The sequence below is a fragment of the Ceratotherium simum genome, chromosome 38 (assembly GCF_057802395.1).
Source record: "Ceratotherium simum simum isolate JZ-2026a chromosome 38, ASM5780239v1, whole genome shotgun sequence".
Classification (NCBI taxonomy): domain Eukaryota; kingdom Metazoa; phylum Chordata; class Mammalia; order Perissodactyla; family Rhinocerotidae; genus Ceratotherium; species Ceratotherium simum.
The window spans coordinates 19,961,843-19,978,792 of record NC_141937.1 but is presented as its reverse complement, the minus strand read 5'-3'; positions in this window follow the sequence as shown (position 1 = coordinate 19,978,792).

Sequence of the window (16,950 nt, the reverse complement as noted above, 5' to 3'; positions counted from 1 at the left end):
TGGTGAATTTTATTCATAACTAATGCATGTATATATCTCTTTTGTTTGAATAAAATAATAGGAAACTCAAAAGGTGGAGCTTAATTACAGGTCAATAATATTTATTGTGATTCTTTCTGTGATTAACCATAATTTATAGAAATAGCTTATATCTGTAGCTTCTAGGTATGTGAAAAAAGGTATGATAGCATTTGTATTATGCATAGTAAAGTAGATATCATAAGAAAATGATTTACATTATGAATGTGAAATAGGTGTATCATATGTCCCAAATTTTGAAACTGTGACTCAGAAATTGGCACGGCCATCTTTGTATACATTGTTAAATCCCTGAATATTTGAATAATTCTGTATAGATATGATAAGATTTCTGCAATTATGGTGAGTTCAACCATTTACTCATCCTAACTTGCAACAGCCACTTATCAGTGTCTGAAATCTCACGTAGGCACATTTACACTGCATAGTATCACAGTGTTCTGTGAATAAGGGTATTGGATTTTTTTTTTTTTTGTCAAAATGCAAATATGATCTTGATTAAATTCTAAAAGCTACCCCTTCTTAAGCTTGTACCAATAAGGCTAACATTTGAATGAATATATTTCACACTATTTCTCTTTCCAAATTTGTTGAGTAGAAAACTCTGTTAATATACTAAGCTCTTGCTTAAACACTCCTAACCCATACCATGTAAGATACGAAATACTCTATCATATGTAGCCATAGGAAAAATAAACGCAAGCAAATTGCCTATGGGAGTTGATAATAATAATGATAATGAACATTAACTAAGTGTTTTCCGTGTTCTAGGCGTAATCCTAAAGCTCTACATGTACTATCTAATTTCACCCTCAATATGATCCCTGAGGTGAAAAAGAGAAGGATCCAATTTTGGTGGGGCATGAAGTTACACAATTTGGGAGATGTATCTACTAAAAAAATACACAATTTTGCAAATTTTACAAAAATACCTGATCATGTGGACACGTTGTGAGGGCCCCGCTGAAATAGGTCCTGCTATTATCTTTATGTTATAGATTAGGAAATTGAGGCTCAGAGATACTAAGAAACTTAAAGACTACGACACAGCCATGTGGGAAAAGTGAGATTTAAAACCAGATACCATACCCTGGTGCGTGCACCCACTGTTCCACCACCACTCAATTGTGGCTTTCTTCTATCCCGAATAGTTATTCTTACCCTTTGGGAAAGTTGTAGATGCACTCATCAGAAAGGTGCAAAATATTACACACAAGTCTGGGTATTTTATAAATCTTTTAAGACTCATCCATTAAAATTGAAAGAACCAAGGGTAATCCTTGGTTAATGTAGAATCTTTATCCCTGCTGGCATTAAGAAAACGGTAGAAATATAAGTATATGTATATATGTATGTGTGTATGTATATATACGTGAAATATTGCAAGATATATGCATACATATCTTGCAAGACCCTTTTAGTTTCATATAAACATATATATATTGTTTTGTATACATATATTTGTATATGAAACTAAAGGGACATATGTAAGTCTTAACTATAAAGTCCTGATAATTTAAAGTTTAAGAGAATAATATTGTTATATAATCTATCTGATTTGTTTTTTAGGAACGAAAAACATTTATCAGGAAATATTTTAGAAGATTTTTACTTACACATTTTGTTAAAATGACTTTTTGTAATGACACTAATGGAGTAATAAAAGTACCGCAAATTTCAGTTTTCCCCTTTAAAGAAAAGAATTTTAACAATAGCCACTTATCTGTTTATATAGTATTATCAATATCATCATATTTTTGTCTGCATTTTAAAATTTTCTTTCTGGTTGCTATTAATCCTGAAAGTCAGATTTTTTCTTTCTCTTAATGTTGAGCCCTCCCTTTTAGAGACTCGGCCAATGCTTATAGCTCTGCTCATAAATTAAGAAGGTTGAGGATTATCCGCGCAAACATTTTGAATTTAGCTATTGCATTCTACTGCTGAGTTATAATCCTAATTCACTCACTAACTGTAATGATTTCTCGTTTTCAAAAAGTCCTGTGAATTGCACCATTTCCTCAAATATTTCCTTTCTTTGGAATAAATACCTGAGAGTTAATATATTAGTATATATTCTATATATAGTATGATGAGGACAAGTATTTAATATTTGCTTGTACCATACACTTTTCGAGTCAAACATACTTTATGCCTTATACACACATACGTACGCTTACACACAAATGAGATTGGGTTCATATTCAAATTAGAGTTTAAACTTTGGCATTGATTTGATTTTAAATGTTTATTTTGTGTATACATATTTTACATATTTATTTTTGAAATATTTAGATTTGTTTCTGGGCATTTGAAAATTTCACTGTTCTTATTATCAAAGAATGAAGTTAAAAGAAACAAAACCCAAATTTATCTATGAAATCGAACTACAGAAGATATTATGTATATCAGCCAGAAGTAGAACAAAATGTCAGACTCCAAATCTGTTAAAATAAACAGAGTGAAATAGACCTTTAAAAAGGTAATCAGTATCCTGATTTATAGAATTCCATCTAGTAGTATCTTAATTCAAGGAAATATTAAAAAAAAACTGTGTCTAATGTGGTAATATCTGCCAAACTTAGGGAATTTTCACCAAATTATTATTTTTCATGTAGATATAGGATATGTTCTTTTATGTTAATCTTCTCTTTAAACCAGGAGTAGTTCAAATGAGCTACAAAATGACAAGATTCTTGGAATGCTTGGGACCAGAGGATGCTCCCCTTTCATTGTCTTCTCTGTAAAATGGGTTAACAATATCATAAGGGTTAAATTAGGTAATATGTGTAAAGTACTCACACGGTACCTGGCATACTAGTAAGTATTCAGTAAAGGTAGCTTCTATCATCATGTTTTAAAGTTGTCTTTCCTCATGTGGTAAAATAGTAATAAACTTGATTCAGCATTTACTATGTGCCAGATCTTGTATTCGTTGCCGTACAGGAATGTCTCACATCAGCTTCTAAGGCAGGTGTTATTTTGATTCTCAGTTCTATGGATGAGGAAACTCATCCATAATAGCAGAGATGAGGATGGGAGATCTTGCGGTTGAACTCTTTTCTATCTGACTTTAAATTCGTATATTGTATCTATAGTCAATACTCCAGGAATCTGGAGCTCAAATAACTCACTGGAAGATAGAAATAGGCATGTCAACATTTTCCTCCCTGGAATGTAGATGTTACCTGACGATGGAGGATGGAAAAGAATGGGTCTCTGAGTTTACCACTATCATTCTAGGGTAAGAATAATTGCTTAAATTCTGGATCACCCATGTGAACACCTTTATAGAAATAAATTTCATATATAAAAATATGGGACCATAATTTCCACCTTCAATTTCCTTCTCCATTTTGCACATGCTATATTAAAAAAGAGGAAGAGAAACAATAAAAATTAATGGAACATGTTTTTGGTATCAAAACATGTTTTATTCGACTATTTCCTTGTTGAACATGTCTTAAATATTTATACAATTCTATAGAGCTGTAAGATAGTTAATGGATTTTGAATGAGTATAATTTTTCCATTTACTAATATTTTGTTACTGGCTTCGTTGCACGCACAAGAAATATTTCCACCAAGTTTCTGAGAAAAGAAATGTTGCAACCATTAAGCTTCTCTTAAAATAGCATAAGCATGTGTATTTCAATTTCAAATAAATTAATATTTGTGCACATTTTCCTTAGACTTTTTCAAAACAAGGGGCAAGGTGTGAGTAAATCTGGTCCATTTTGGTGCAGAAAGCCATTTGTGTAAAGCGATACAAGAATAACAAGAATAGTGCTACACAAAGTCTGGTTATAACTGCAGATTTAATGATTATTAGAGGAAACATTACTTGCATACTGTGGTTACACATTTTACACCATTTCATTTTCTAAACTATTTTACCAAGTTATTCCAAGAGCTCTACTTTTCCCATATGTTGTATCGTATTAAAATTTCAAACAGGAAATTTTCTTATATACAGAGCCAAGTCTTAACCTGTGGTGGGTAATTTGTGTTTGAGGTAGTCTAGGGCAAAATTTAACCAAGATTTTATTTCTGGGAACTAACTTCTCCTCTTGGGCAATAAACAGATAATAATTACCCATTATTCCTCATGGTAGAACAATAATATAAACTTAACCCACTTGGGGATCTAAAAAGTATTTTACAAACGATTTAACGATACTTGGAACTATTTGAAATGGGAAACCTGGAGTCACTTGACATATTTTGGCATTGTAGGTAATCAAATCTGAAAATCAACTACTTGAATGTTCAAATTATTGTTTTCATATACTGCAAAAATTTAGTTGGGAAACATGAGTTTATGCTTAAAACTTTTAATTTTCCGCTAAATGTTAGAAATCTATTTATTTTGAGTGTGTGGTATTCTGCCTAAATCTTCAAGCCAAAAAGTATAAGCCTTCAGCAGCATGATCTGTCTTTTAACATTTTGCACACCTTTATTCACGTGCACGTATAAAAGAGGGGCATATATAAACGTGAGAGCGCAGAGGTAGAAGAAAAAAATCCCACAAATCATTTTAATATGACTCTGTTGTCTCCATTAGACTTACTCACCCACCTAAGTTCATGGTTTTCCATGGGTAAAGCTTCTCCACGGCAAAGTGGGTAGAGTTTAGTGAAAGAACTCTCTAGTATCTTGCAGATACTTAACAAAATTCAATGGGATTTAATTTAGTGTACACTTCTAACTCATTTTAAAAACACAAATTTAGGGACTGGCCTGGTGGCATAGTGGTTAAGTTCGCATGCACCACTTCAGCAGCCTGGGGTTCGTGGGTTTAGATCCTGGGTGTGGACATACACACCACTCATCAAGCCATGCTGTGGCGGTGTCCCACATACAAAATAGAGGAAGATTGGCACAGATGTTAGCTCAGGGCCAATCTTCCTCACCAAAAAAAAAAAAAAAAACCCCACAAATTTATCCAAATAGCGAATTAGCAAGAACAGTGTTATTTCTGCTTATGCGTTTAATCTAATAAATCTCTTGGAATCAATAAGGACCATGGAAAAGTGCACGCTGGATTTCAGATGTGCTTGATCTGCCTTTATTAGTTTTGTATTTCAGCCTGAGCTATAATCAGCTGTCTAGAATATTTAAAAATTAGAACTTGTTTCTCTTCTCCAGGCAATTGGCCAAGAAGCATATTAATGAAATGTATCACTGTTTGAATAAAACGATCTGGCATATCTCACTGCACAGGACAGGAGGATACATTTTCTTTGGGATAATTTATTATTAGTGAATGAAATTTAAAAATAGAAAATAAAGATAAGTGTTTGGACACTTTTAATTCTTTTTAGTTCTTCATTTTTTATTGACCAGAATTAGAATACAATACTGGCTTCTTTTTAATTAATAAAATATTACTTAATAAAATCAGGGTAGAAAAGTTACGTGTTTGAAGACAAAAATCACCAAGTTCTAAAGTCCATTTCTAAAATCTTCTTAGAACACTATTTTGGTGTCAAGCAGAGAAATGTCTATTTAAATTATCTCATAATTATATCCTTTCCTTTACTAACATTTCCTGAAATAATTCAAAATGTAAATATCACTCTAAATGTCACTTTCTGTTAAGGTAATTATATAATTTTTTAGTTAAAACTAAAATCCTGCTAAATACTTGTGAGAAATATTTTTTCACCCTGCAATAATTCAAAATATCAAACTAGCAATAAAGTCATTGATGACCCAATTTCACTACCCTCAAAACCAGTTCTCTCTTTCTTAGCTTCAAATATAAAGAATATTTTTCTTTTATTGGATAATGATTTTTTTTTTTGAAATTTACAAAATTGTGTATATTCCAATTTAGTGATAGTCCATCTTATCCCAGAATTATTATTTAGAGCATTAGTGGATTGTCTCAATCGGATTCTGCTGTTTATATTTCCAAGGTGCAAATTAGAACAGCTTGCCTACGACTTTGAGCCTTTGGTTCTAAGAAGGAAGCTCTTCTTTTCTTCTATGATTTTTGTGTTGATGGTGGTAAATGAACACCAACTCGAAGCATTCAACGGGAAAAATAATACTATTTACAATAATCAAATCATATTGTGATTGTTAGAATTTTAAAAACTTACCTGATCAAAAGATGGTTTCTGTTACTATTAATTAATATTCATTCTATCTTTGAAACCTTAAAGATTTAGATGTCACGAGTAAGGGATTTGATGATAGTTTTCTTTAAACTCCTGAGTTATGATTTGGTAAAGATACAGATTATGGGAATGTACAGAGTTGGGAAATTAATAATTCCAATTAATATATTAGTATGTCTGTTTCCTCTTATTTCAAAGGGATAATGAATTTAACTCAAGTTAAATTAGAATCAGTTCCAACAGGTTTCTCTTTTTCCTTTCCACCTCAGAATCTATAATCTATAATCTGTTATTGCATAAATATTTTTGAATTTATTTTAAATGTTGTGCCTGTCAGTGAATGTTGACTGATAAACTAGTTAGGGGTCATTGATTGCAATTATTCTATCTCTTTAAAGCATGGGTGATTACTTTATATATTCCTTGATTGAATAAATGAAAGAAGTCAGTGTATAGTGAATAAATTTTTCTTTTTTCTTGTAAAAACATTAGTTCATAAAACTCAATTTTGAGGGGTATTATCTAAGAAAAAACACACAACAAAGAATGTATAAGCTTCGTAACTGCTGACAGAGAGGAGAAAGTCATATGTCAGAAACTTGAAATCAATGAGGATTACAGCAAAATGAAATACAGTTGAAGTCGTTCTTTTCAGACACAAAAATTTTGACTGAAGAAAACTTGGGTTTGATTTCAACTACATGTTCTAAGACAACAGAAAATCTTGCTCTCTCGGTATACTTGTTGAGAGATTTTTATTTCAAAGCTCAGTATGTGAGGAGTCTGTTCTGCTGTAACAGTTTAATTGGCTGATGCATCATGTCGTTTAGGAAATAATATGAATTACTTGATGGTTTTCTGTTGCTGTAACTGTCTTCTGTAATGATTAAAATCACTGTGAGAGAAAGTATTTCTTGGCACATACTCTTCAGAACTGTCTTATAGGATTTAATGTATATTATTATCATCTCAATCTCTCCTAATAGAAAGACTGAAAAACTGGTGATAAATGAGTGTCTTAACTCAAATTTTAATAAGATAATGCTTTGCAAAGTGAGAGATGGATCTGGAATCTTGAAGTAAAAATTGCTGCACTTGATTAATCTTTAAAGGATATTTATCACTCCTTTTTGCATGCATACTTTATGGTTGGATAGCATTCGTGTCCACTAGAAACTTACAAACCAATAGTATTTCGACAGAGTCCCAAGCATCTGGATGAAAAATGAAACATTCAGGGGCCAATCCAGTGGTGTAGTGGTTAAGAGTGTTTCGCTTTGGTGGCCCAGGGTTCGCCAGTTCAGATCCTGGGTGCGGACCTACTCACCGCTTATCAAGCCATGCTGTGGCAGGCATCCCACATATAAAATAGAGGAAGATGGGCACAGATGTTAGCCCAGGGCCAATCTTCCTCACCAAAAAAAGTAAAAAAGTAAAACATCCACACTATTATCTTACTGTTTCTTATTCCGTGCTGAGATGAAATATCTATATGATGATGTCAATCCTTTATCTTATCTCAATATTTTAGTGTTGATACAGCTTAAATTCTCATATTAGATCCTAGTGGCTAGGTTAACAACAAATAAATTATTTTATTAGTATGGGTTTCTTATGCTTTCCTTAGATTGAGGCAGTTCCCTCAAAGTATATGAAATCAATATTTTTCTTAATGTTTCTGCCTAATTTTTAATCATGATGAAAGAAAAATAATGAATACATAATTTCTCTGTCTAAACAATTGAGAATTCTATTCTGAGCTCTTAGGAATAATAATAATAACCATTCCAAATAATACTCAGGGAAAACCTTTGTGGATCTGCTTATTAAATATAGAAGGCAGGAGACAATAACAAAGACAAGTACAATCATGCACCATGTAACGACATTTCAGTCAACGATGGACTGCATATACCACGATGGTGGTCCCATACAGCCTAGGTGTGTAGAAGGCTATAGCATCTAGGTCTGTGTAAGCACACTGTATGATGTTCACACAATGATAAATTGCCTGAGGATGCATTTCTCAAAACGTATCCCCGTCGTTAAGTGATACATGACTGTACAGCAAAGGAATTGCCTTCTTATATATAACTTCTTGAGAAAAGGCAGAAACTGGAATTTTTTTTTTGTTTTAGCTAAAAATATTCATAGAATAAGAATATCCTTTTATAGAAAAAATATTTTATTCTTAAAAATCAGAAATATAATTAATGGAAGCTTATTTTACTGAATATTTTTCTTTATCAGGGGAACATAGTCAAAATGTTTTACATGATAGCTTTTATATATTTCAAAGATCACTTTCTTGTATTAGTACAGATTATTAGCCATCTTCAATGCATTCTTTTATGAAGGTTCTGGAAAACTTTAAAAACTGCGCTTTATCATTGTAGTCAATAAATTATTTCATAAAATTCCCCACACTTGTGAAACAAATCAAGGGCACATTGTTTACAGTTTTAATTTGTAGTGAAGACTTTAAAGAGGAACCTAAGACTTACGTAGAATCAGCCAACTAAACTAGAGATGCGGTGTGTATGGGTTTGATTTGGAAATGGCTGTCAGAAGTTGATACCTTAAGGGGAGTCTGATGGAATGGGACTCCTCAGTCATTCCTAAGATAACAGAGGTAGGCGTGAACTCTTTTTGGTAGACTGTGTATGTTTAGGATCCAATGCAGAATCACTTAAAGTCCCAAAACTATGCTGAAATATGTTATAGTATCCTGGGCTGAACAGTTGAACTCTTTGGGAGTAGCAGAAGGAAGATTTCCACTAAAGAGTGAGAAAATAAAAAAGGAGAAAATGGGAGGGATTGTTGAGGCTGATTTTCAGGTTTTAGCTCAGAGACTGATTTGCCCAAGAGCAAGGGGCAGGGGTGCTTGGTGGGCCCTGAAGAGAGCAGGAGCTATGGGCCAGACTTGCAAATCTCACTGTCAATGTGGACATCTGCTCTGGATATTTCAAAGTCATCTCAAAGTTAAAGTGTCTGCAGCTAACTCGTCATTCCCAGACTTGATCCCTCTTTCTTCCACATTTGGTAAATGCCATGTCCTCTACTCCTTACTGAAGGAAAATAAACCCAAGAATGTCATCCTTACTTCTTTCTCTGCATCTCCACATCCAATGCATCAGCAAGCCCTGTTGATTCTATTGTCAAAGTATATCTTGAGTCTTTCACTCTCTCTCCATTTTGACTGTTACCACATCCTCTAAGCAGCCATTCTTTTCTGCCTGGATTAATGCAATAAGCTCTTAACTAATCTCCCTTCTTTCACGCTAGTCCCAAATTAAATCCATCCTCTACACTGCAAACAGAAATCATGATAGACTTAAATTAGATCATGTCACACCTTTGCTTCCCAATATAATTAGAATAAAACATAAACTACTTGGTTAGGCTATATAATATGGCCCCTGACTAACTTTTCAAATTCATTTCCTACTTAGCTCACTGAACTTCAGCCTCATTGACCCCTTTTTTCTTCCTCCAGCACACAAACAGGTTCCCACTTCAACGCCTTTTCACTTGTGCCTGTGTCTATAGCTCTCTTTCCTCAGATATTCACATGGCCTACTCTTTCTTGGCAGAGAGGCTCTTCATGATCAAAAAATCTATAGTAGCCACTCTCAAATCATTCTATCATATTTCCTTGTCCTGATTTATTTTCCTATAGCATGTATCTTGTTTCTTTCTTTACTTACTTGTATGGTCTTTCTCCTTCGTCTTAAATAAAAGTCATATGAGAGCAGGCACTTGTCTGTGTGGATGTGACTATATCCCCAGGGCTTAAAACAGCTCCTGGAATGTGGTTTAATGTAGTTGATGCTCACCAAATAACTGTAGACTGAATAAACGAAGGGTTGATTGGTGCTAGGCTGGGAGATAAGAGAGGGTACCTGGAAATAAAGAAAAGAAGCATTTTGTGCAATGCCTCAAGGCATCTCCTGCACCCCTCTTTCTTACTCCACTACATGGAAACACTTCTTTTGAAAAGGAACTAGAAGATAATTTTCCACTTCTATGAAGTGTTGGGTTCATCATTATCTTACACCTTGCCCATATCCTCCGCATTACTATACAGGAATAAACATGGGTTTCCCCATGTCAGGCACCTGTAGAATTTTACAGATTTGTATCTTTGGCCTCCCAAAGCTGGGAGTTTCTTACAAAATGTCATTTGGATATATTTCATGGGAAATGCCAAGGGCATAAAGCAAAACTATAACCTTTTTCCTATAATCCACATGAGATGCCCATGTCTTTAGATTTGCCTTATTCTTAAATGCCGTATAATATGAAGTGAGAAGAAAACTCATAGCTGGTCACCAGGATACAACCCTTTGGCCACCCTGAGAATCCTTCCTGCAGGTTAAAGCAGCCACTTTGTGACATAGGACCATGACTACTGTAGCTGAAAGGTAATCCACTGACTTCCATTATATCTGTACGAAAACTTCCTTCCCTTTTTAGGGATATATAACTAAAAACTGATGGCTTTCTGTTCTGCTTGATGAGAAAAATGAAAAACAGAGTCACTGTGTAATATAATCTTAGGTTGTACTTTTAATACTATAGATAGTACAGATAAATTAGTTCTCTAAGGTAACGTGTAAAATTTGAGAAATACCTGTCAAATATTTTTCGATTTAAATGCTCATGGTTGCATATAGTTGGCTGATTAGAATACAAAGGCCAGAGACTTTGGGTCAGCTGTGGGCATTTGCTATTGTGAGTATCTGCTTTTCTGATCTAGTTCTTGTATTGAAAATTCTAAACTACTGGGCTATAAATTCCATACTTTATATGATTTACCACCATCTGACTCATCCAAATTTGGTTCTTTTATCCATTTGGATGCATGCTGCCTAGAAAGGCCGGAAAATAATAGAGTCACAACACTGAGAAAGGCTAGATATAATTCTTGTTTTTCTCCAGCTGGGTGCCAGATTTTTCTTGATCGAGAAAGTTTCATTGACTTACAGAAAATATAGGTGATGATAAACATGGCTGGTCTTTTTTTTTAAAATCTTCTTATGCTTGGTAATAAAAACAAAAATAAAGTTGCTCAGAATTAGACATTGGTAAAATACGAGGAAGGGGAAAAATAATCAACCTTGGGACAAATGCGAAGTCTAAAACATCAGGATGACCAGGGACTCTCCTTTGCTGGTGTAATGTACGTTCTGATCCTATTCCTGTCCCTAAATTTTGCACAGTGAAATGGCATTAAAACTGTAGATCTGATGAGCAATTTTGAGTATGGTGGTTTCTTACAGATTCATTATATTAGCTTCTAAACAACCATAGAGCCATAGAATCATAATCTGTGCCAAAGCTTTGTGGGTGTAAGATGATATCTAAACCACTAGTGAGAGAACTGTGGTGTCTCATCTTTAAAGTCTCCTTTAACAACTGTACAGCCTTCTTGGCAACATATAGCAGTGTATAGCCTCAATGTCAGAATGTTTTTCTTGATAGTTTACCCTTCTTTTTCTTTGTTATGGTTCATCTTAGAGATAAAAAAAACTTTTTTGGTAACCTCAAGGGTAAGTTTCCCAAGACAACATTTTTGCACTTTATTGTGATAAATACTCAGCAGACCCAGATAGCAAGGAAGGCATGTATACATCACACCATTTAAGCCCATGAAGCTCTTGCAAACCAATTATTACTCTGTACAGTGATCTAGTGTGACTGCTTATATTTGATGATGATTTTAATCTCACAATCCTCAGATGATTGGAGCCCTGACCAGATGGAAAACCATTGGTCTCCTGGATTTCAAAATCTCTGTCTGAGATCAAGGTCTTATAATGGGCCTCTTTGCCTGAACTTATGCAGATAGAGCCTTGAACTGTATTGATTTGATTACTTTTCAATTTTTTTTTTTGGTGGGGGATTATAGCAACAGTTTTTAGACTTGTGTTTTCTACATGAAATTGCATAAAAATTTCATTTTAACAAATATTTATGTAGCAACAAGTATGTAATGGGTGCTCAATTAGGTCCTGAGTATACAGTGTACATAAAACAGACATTGTCAGAGAAATCTTTATTGGCAGCAACAGACACTGGCTAACTGAAGCAGAAGAAAAATCTTGGGGAAGGATATTGAGAATTCCCAAAATTAATGGAAACTAGAAAGTTAGGCAAGAAACATGGGCAAGAAAAAATATTTATATTGGATGGCCAAATAGCTAAAGTGTCAGTCCTCATGGGCCTTATAGACAAGTGTGGGAGAAATATAATGACAAGAAAACAAAAACCATCAATATGTAATTATAATGTGATGCTGGTGCTCCTAAAGAAATAGAGGGCTGAGATAGAGAATAACAAAGTGTGGGTGGGGATGGGAAAGGACTTCTGATGTTTAAGCTGAAAGGAAGGATGAAAAGAGCCTCCCCAAATGCTTGTTTCTAAAAGATTAGTTTATTATTAACATTGTGTGATTACATCATTTGTACCTGAAGGAGATCTGAGTGATACCTAGGGGGCAAGGAACGGCTTTGGTGGGCAGTGGTGATTAGGCAAGCATTCCAGACAGAGGATTAGTACATATAAAGTCTTGATGGTAGGAAAAAGCAGGATATACTTTATGGGCCTATGGGAGGCCAGTGTAGCTGAAGCAAGTGGGTTAGGGAGAATGTAAAACAAGATGAGGCTTGGGAGCTAGGCGGTAGTCCTAATTCCAGACTTTAGATTGTATTTGAGGTGAACATGGAAGTTTTGAAGAGTTTTACTCAAGCCAGCATATATTTATTTTTTTTATGTATTAATGATTAATTTGGCTGCTGTGTGGAGAACAGAGTAGAGAGAAGTTGAGAGATGAGTAAGGAGCCTATTGCCATAGTACATGTGACAAAGACATGTATTGTCACTGTTTTGTATCAGCGTGGTGGCAATGTATATTGGGGAGAAGTGGTTAAATTTAAGATAAATGGGAGCATACACGTGTGGAATTGTTGATGGATTACGTACCAATTTTAATAGAGAGACCTTCAGTTCTTAAATAGAGAACTTTTTCTTATGTGCATGATATTTCTATATTATTCCAGACTCTTTTGGCTGCAAATGACAGAAACCGAATTAAAATTAGATTAAAGGAAAAAAAACAATTTATTGATTGGGAATATTGGGGATATGATCGGGAAATCTAAGGGTGAATTAGGGCTTTAGGTGAAACTATCCAAGCCCACAGATGATTTCTGAGCTCTGTATCAACGTCTTATCTCTGTTTCTGTCATGTTAAAAGATATATTACTCTTCTTTCTTCAAGCATCAGGGCACATGATCTCAGGCAGCCCCAGATTAAAAATATCAGAGGAATAAAAGAGATATTTCTTCATCCACGATCTACATACTGAGTCTCTGAGAAGAACTCTGATAAGTTCTTCTTGGGTGTCTCGAGCAGCAGTGATCAAGCATTATGTGTAAGGCCTGGTGCATATGCTTGCCTCCAAGGAGGCAACAGCTTTACCCTACAGAAGTGTGGAGGAAAGAGGCCTGTGCATCCCAAAATAACAAGCAAACACAGCCATGGCAATCGACTGCAGCTCTACAGAATAATCAGTGAGGAAGACAGAAACAGTCCCTGACAGCCAGGAGCTGACCTGGACTCAAGCTAGACCTTAGTGTTCTCCTGTTGAACATAAGCAATTCTGTAGAACATTAACATCAGATAAGGCCATGCTGTGACCATGATGGATCAAGAAAAAATAATACCACTGGTTAGTAATGTCTGAACACGGAAAAAATATGTACATTGTCTGAGCCACAAAAATTACCCAAAAGCCCCCTATCCTGGCTAAATATAAGTAACTACTGCTTCTTTATCAATTACAGTGTTAGCCTGGGTTACTTTATTATGATATTCATCCATGGAATTTCCCTCGCATCCTGATAACATCCTATCCAGAGCCAAGTTCTGCTTTCTTAAATCCTCCCCCCAAACTACCTAACACAAGCTCAAATCCTGTACTAAGTCCTCTCTAACACCCTCTTACTGAGATGCCCCATGGGTCCCCATGATGTGCATTCATTCTCTTTTGGGCAACAAGCAAAAACTCAATTCGTTCAACTATAACTTTATTCGGGTCAACCCGTGGTCTTTGGCTGGAGGGGATTGACATTAGTTTTTTTTTTTTTTTTTTGTGGAGGAAGATTAGTCCTGCGCTAACATCTGTGCCCATCTTCCTCTATTTTGTATATGGGACGCCGCTACAGCATAGCTTGATGAGCGGTGCATAGGTCTGCTACCGGGATCTGAACCTGTGAACCCGGGCCCATCGAAACGGAGCACTCGAACTTAACCACTATGCCACTGGGCAGGCCCCACGTTAGTATTTTTATCATTATTGAAAACAAAAAACAACAACCACCACAACAAAAACTTCATTCAAGTTTAAGAGGAATAACCAAGTAGCCACCTGTGAACTTCATCCAGCCCTGCCTGGCAATCTTTCTCTCCCTCGTCTTTTCATTTTGGGGAATAGTACAAAAGACAGCAATAGTGAAGAGCCTAGAGACCAGTAATCACCCTGACATTACTATCGTGGTGATGCACTTAAACTCGGATGAGATATCCTGTCACTCCCCATGTTATACGTACAATAACTGGCTCCACTCTGACACAGAGCCTGTCCCCTTTCTTTAATGAATGGGGAAACTATGGTGCTTCACTTTATCTATCAATCTGATAACACAATACCATCAAGCTTCCTTTGGTTTTCTCTGATTTTAATCATTCACGGTTTTCTACAAATTTTTCTCTAGGACTGTACCAGCCAAAAATTGGCTACAGCACTGAAAAAGAAATCACCTTTGTTTGTGACTGTTTCCTGGCCATTAAAGCAGGTAGAAGCTTCAGGCAAGATAAGTATTTTTTGCCTCTTGGAAATGGGATAAACAATTGCAGGATGGTCTCTGTTGAAATTGTTGCTTCTTCTGTGTTCTTTTAGCAACCAGCTATGGCTGAATTACACCTCGTTTGTACGATTTGTTTGAATGTCTGTCTCTTTCTTCAGGGATGGTGTATTCATTATTCTTCTATAAGTTCTTAATAACTAGCATTATTCCTGATATAAAATGGGTACTTAATAGATGTTTGTTGAATGAAGTTATCATAAATAAACTTCACTATCTTCCCATCTCTCCTAAAACAAAACCCACACTCTGTCCATGACCTGTACAGCTTGGCATGATCTAACGAACCCTCCAGCTCGATCTCAAACCCTGTTACACTCTCCACCTGGACTTTTAAAAATGCACCAAACCACTAATATAGAGGACTTTGCGCTTGTAGTTACTTCAGCTGGAATGACCATGCTGAATCCTTCCTAAGCCAGCTTCCTCTCATTCTTCAAGTCTCAGCTTAATTGTTTTCTTTTTGGAATAGTCTTCTCTGCTACCCGGGTAAAATTACCTCTCATATGTATATCACCATATCTATTTTCTTTATAGAATTTTTCCGAATATCTAGGCTTCTTATTTATTTACCTATTAACTTGTGTACAAGAATGTTTTTCCACCAGAATGTGTATTCCATGTGGCAGGAATCTTTTTTAGCACGTGCATAACTCTCTGCCCAGTGCCTGCCGTGGGGGCTGGCAAATGCTTATCAACTTTATGAGTAAAAGAGTGAATGAGAATTACTTTTGTAGCTGACTTAAGGAATTCATCTTCTTTTGAGTGGAGCTAAAAATAAGCACAGATAATTATAATATTTTGAGAAATGCATTAAATATTGTAGGAAATATACAAATGATGGGAGTTCAGGGGTTGAGAGTTCCCTGATGCTGGTTATCAGAGGAGGCTTGAAGAGCTGGTAGCATGTAAGCAGGGCCTTGAAAGACAGGAGTTAATGAGTGGAGATCTAGGATGAGGTAATATCAAACGGAAAGAATAGCATGTAACACGCAAGTCTTGGAAATGGTGATGGGTCTATTTTGGCTGGAGCATAAACTTCCCAGCATAACGGAGCTGTAGAAGCAGCATTAGAAAGGTAAATTGGTGTCAGACTGGGCACGGTTTGAAAGGCACGCCAAGATGGGATTCTGTGTTGCAAGTTAAGGGCAGTTATTGACTTTAAGCAAAAGGATGTCTTAGAGTTATTCCTTTGGGGACTAATATGAAAGTAGCCTGGAGGATTGTTTGTAGAGAGGAGAAATTGTTAGGAAACAAGCTGGAGATTACTGCCCGGAATAGTGCAGATGAAAAACTGTGAAGAGTTGAACTAGGGTGTGGAAAGTGGAAATAGAAAGAATATGGTGAATGCAAAAGATAATTGAAAGATAAAGCGAGCACACAAGGGATTCAATAGGGTATACAGAGTTGTGCTAGGTACTTATTCTTTACTTTAATAATTGCCTGTATATAAGACTTCTGACTGGTATAATTAGCTCTTTTATTGAGAGAATCTGTGAAGTGGAAAATTAGTTGATCTGGAAAGACAGCAAGGACACTCTGACCACACTCAAATTGCTGGGAAAGAAACTTGAAATCTACACAGTGCAGAGAAATTCACTAGCATTGACAATTGCAGAGACATGTCCACAGTCATGCAGGGTGAACTGACCAGATACAATTAGAAATGGACCAGAATTGGGGATTCACACTGGGACAGAATGTCATAACGATCATAGAACCAAAACCAATGGCAAATTATAATATTTCAATTCTTTTCATAGGGGCGTGAGCTGGGGGTAAGCACTTTATAAAGTCCTAGTTTGAACTTTTTGAGCCAGTTTTATCTGAGGCAAGTGGTAGTGATATTGTTCAAATGGA